General features: G+C 35.1%; 1 long non-coding RNA gene across 2 annotated transcripts; it reads right to left on the bottom strand.

The window, feature by feature from the left end:
- On the bottom strand, positions 314-3,826 carry LOC109949015. Of its 2 annotated transcripts, none has more exons than XR_002271507.1 (2): positions 3,566-3,826; positions 314-1,503 (listed from the first exon to the last, which is right to left on the bottom strand). It is a non-coding gene; the product is annotated as an uncharacterized LOC109949015 (long non-coding RNA). The 2 variants fall into 2 exon arrangements; XR_002271506.1 differs by lacking the exon at positions 314-1,503 and adding an exon at positions 2,455-2,859.

The raw sequence follows: 4,185 nt of genomic DNA on the forward strand, positions 1-4,185 counted from the left end.
ATGTGCATGGTAAGTTACCACTTACGATGCACGACTCTCAGACCTTGAATTGGATGTATGACGCTGCTCAATGTATTGGGGATCTTTCTATAATTTCTTGTATGTGGAAGTTGTTACATTATATTCGAAATTTATCCCTTTACTTATGGTTAGAACTTTCTTTTAATCAAAATATATATGGTTGGATGTAGACAGTATTGTTGTCGACTTGTCTTTCCAGGATTTTTGTTTGTCCAGGACTTGTCAGATTGTGGCTTATCAAATAAGAAAGGAATGATTAATTTTCTTTGTAACGTATCGCAAGGACAAATTAGTGATCCCAAATTTACTTTATAAATGTTGACTGGCATCCAAATAAAATTGTACTTGGAGGAAGAGGGTATATGTGGGTGGCCTAGGTTGTACATCGGGTCAAAATCAATGATTTTTAATCAATCCTATTTAATACGATTTTTTATTGGAGTTAATATTTTACGATCCACATTAAGTGTCGTACAACATTTCATAGTCTTCAATGCATATAATTGAATCCACATTAAGCATTTTACAAAATTCAATCTGAGCAAATACAATTCAGGATATTCGATTGAAGAGATCTTCCATTCTAATCCTCGTATCCAAAATAGTCCTTAGTTAAAGGATTGCTAAATGGGCATTAATGATTTGTAAAGACTAGTACACAATGACAATGACTAGTCTCATGTCATTCATGTACGGACAATGACTAGTCTGAGTTGTCAAACAAGAGTTCTTGTATGGAATTTTTACTTATATGTCAAACAAGAACTCTAAGTTGTCATAATGCAAAGTAGTCAGACTTGAGGTACCACGTTTGTCTTATGGATATGTTGTTAATCTTTGACAATGCAATATAGTCATGTCCTAATCGAGGATGTGTCTCATGTAAATACATGAGAGTGTAGGCAAGAATCAAGTGGTAGATTCCAAGTTAGGGGAGGTCCCAAATACTGAATTTTGGCAATTGGAGTGAATTTCATGTGTGGTGATATACACTTAGTGAATGAAAAAGGAGCAAAAAAAAAAAAATTTTAAATGAAAACACTTTCAAGTTATTTTAAAAATTAAGGGTGATTTTGAAAACAAATTTTCACTCTTTTGAAAACTAAAAACAAAATACGTTACCAAAAGAAGTGAAAATGGAAACTAAAACTTGAAAATGAAATGCTTATGAAACAACCCTTTAGTTTTCTTGTTTTATTGGTTAATCAAGCAAGTATGGTCCAATGAAGCCAATTCCAGCTGCTTATCAACCCATGTTCCTTTATGAAAGTTGTTCCAATGGACGTCCAAATTTGGGATTCATTTATAAAGTATTCAATCCTCAGCCGGTCGCACACTCAACCATCTTCAAGAGGACGCCTATTGGGTTGTTTCCAACTCTTTTGTGTCTTGTGATGCCACATTACCCTCCAGCCATGTATCAAACGAATTCATCATTGGAGAGATACAAAGAGGAACAAAAGTCAACCCTGACATTGGGGACTGATAGCAAGGAGAACAGAAAGAATATTAAACCCTAGAAGAGTTAATGGGCAGTTGGAATAGTGAATGGGCAGGTAGAATAGTTAATATGCAGCTGGGAGTTAAAGTAACAAAGAACCTCTCTCTCTCTTTGATATCAAGGACTCAAGTTGGAAGGAAGGAGGAGAAGAGGAAGAAGCTCTGAAAATCACCATTGAATCCAACCCTTGTGGTTTGTTCAAAAATATGTACACTTGTTTTAATTATGTCTAAGTTTATATTTTTAGACTGTATGAGGAACTAATTTCCTTTAGTTAGGGCTTAGGTTGAAACGCTAACCATGAATTATGATGTTATAGATTTAGTTTGAGTTTATAAGGTTTGGATTCCATTGATGAATTTCTTTTCATTTCTTTCACTGATGCTTTATGTACGCAATCTTTGATTAAGCTACCTTGGGTTGTATGTATCTTGGTATTGTTGAGAAGGGTTGTGGACCATCATATCATCATTTCTTCTATTAGCAATTCATGAATGGCCTAAGAATTGTTCATATGATTTCGTATCTAGAATTCCTAATGTAAACATCATGATTTACGGTTCTTGTGATGTTCATATTCTCATATGTACCCTCAATCAATTCCTCTGTGTTTTCAGTCTAAATAAACATCATGCCTAGATATTTCACTTAGGGTACAATTTTTTTGAAAATGTCATGCATGAAAGAATACTAGAGAAGAATCCATGCGAACATCTTCATCAATGAATCTAGATTTGTATAGGATGGTTAGGGTGGATTCCAAAAGCCTCATCACCTTCACATCATTGTTTTATTTTATCCCTTCATTAGATCTTAATTTGCCTTAACTCTTTGTGTATTAACTTGTTACTAAATTTAGTTTGTTTCCTTACTTTGAGCCAATCATTGCCCCATTTACATGTGATCCTTGAAACTGATTAGACTCTAGCATGTAGTGCAATTACCAAACAAGGAGACATGAATTGCATTTTCGTAACCAATTAGCACCCTTCATGTGTCCTTGTGTCTTGTAAAATTGAGTTATTACATTGAGCATGTTCCAGTCGACCCTATTCCTTCACTGGGTAAATGACAACTTTTTTTTTGACACGAGGTAAATGACAACTTAACACTATCGCATATATATTCGATTAAATTACTCTTTAGTAAATTACTTTTAAGTGAAAAAAACAAGGTATTTGGGCTTCAGTAAAATCAAAAAGCCCAAAAGAATAGACCCATCTCACGACCTTCCAGGGTTGGTGCTTCCTCCAGTCCTCAGCTGCATATAAGTGGAGGGAAAATCTTGGTACGTTCTTCGTCCCAGTTCATCATTTGATAGGGGAAGAGAAGATGTACTTCAACAAAGACACGAGCAACAATAATCTCAAACAGGGTTTGCTTCATCCTGCACATATACTGGGGAAGAAAAGGGAACCTCCCCCATACCAGCAAGTTTTTTGGCTTCTTTTTTTTTCTTCAAATGTTTTTCTAAGGCCAAAGCTGGGTTTTCAAAGTTATGAAAAAATTGTACGTTTACAACGAGAAGGTTCTCAATAGAATTTCCCTTATGATAATAACCTGTGAAGGCTTCTATGACAAAATTCTCCTCAAATATATTCGATTTTCCTACTAATTACGCAACGATAATTAGTTAAATAATCCTAATTTATTTATTGTATTAAAAGGGATGAGAAACCCTTGATTTATTCTAATCCTAACTTCTTTCCTCAACCTAATTCGGTTCTATATTTGTCAAACCCTTGTTTATGTCCATTCCATTTCATTGTAAGGTTTAGGATGTCAAACTTTACCTTCGAGTTGTTTGATGATCTTTCGTCAAAATTGGTATATATATAATGTAGCTATTTTTACTGAAATTATAATATGCTTGTATTCAATACCCTAATCTTTACCAATATCACCAAAGAAAACATGGGAAGAGAAGCCTATTTCATCGAAGCTATATCATGAAAATAAAAAATATTAAAAAATATATATAGCTTCCAAATTCATGTTTCTTTTTTGAAAAAAAGGAAAATTAAAAAAGGAATAGGTATTTACCTCGAGACAAGGCCAATATTTGTTCTTAGAAAGACTTCCACACGAGGGGAGGGACTATATCTACTTGTTTATCTCACCGAATTATAAGCGCGATTGTGCGATAGAGGAAAGCCCTGCAGGGGCGACCTGAGAACACGTGGAATGCAAAGAACAGCAGGACCGAACGATGGCCCTCTTGGGTTCTGCTGTTGCCACATACATGTGATCTCAGGTCACCCCTGTGGGGCTCCACTACCATTGGGCTTCTGCGGAGAACTTTGGGATGCCACAAGTGTTGCTCATGGGTAGTTGTTATAAGCACTGCCGAGTACTTCACCTAGTTGAACTTGTACTACACTGCAGTACATAAGAGAAACTTAATAGGGCATTTTGGGGGTGAGTACGACTTTGTACTTTGTACTATAGAACTAACTCCAAATCTGCCCAGAACAATAGGATATTTCCCGTGAAGATAAAATCCTTGGATGGGCATGGATGTATTTGAACCCCAGATTTGCTCAGTAAATCCTCTTTTAATTTCTACCGGGGAAAAAAAAAAAAAAAATCAAATTTTACGGGAAATTTGAATTTTGCCATTAAGCACTTGCTTTTATTTTAGGCTTATTTATTATTTTCTCTCT

This window comes from Prunus persica, chromosome G4 (genome assembly GCF_000346465.2).
Source record: "Prunus persica cultivar Lovell chromosome G4, Prunus_persica_NCBIv2, whole genome shotgun sequence".
Classification (NCBI taxonomy): Eukaryota; Viridiplantae; Streptophyta; class Magnoliopsida; order Rosales; family Rosaceae; genus Prunus; species Prunus persica.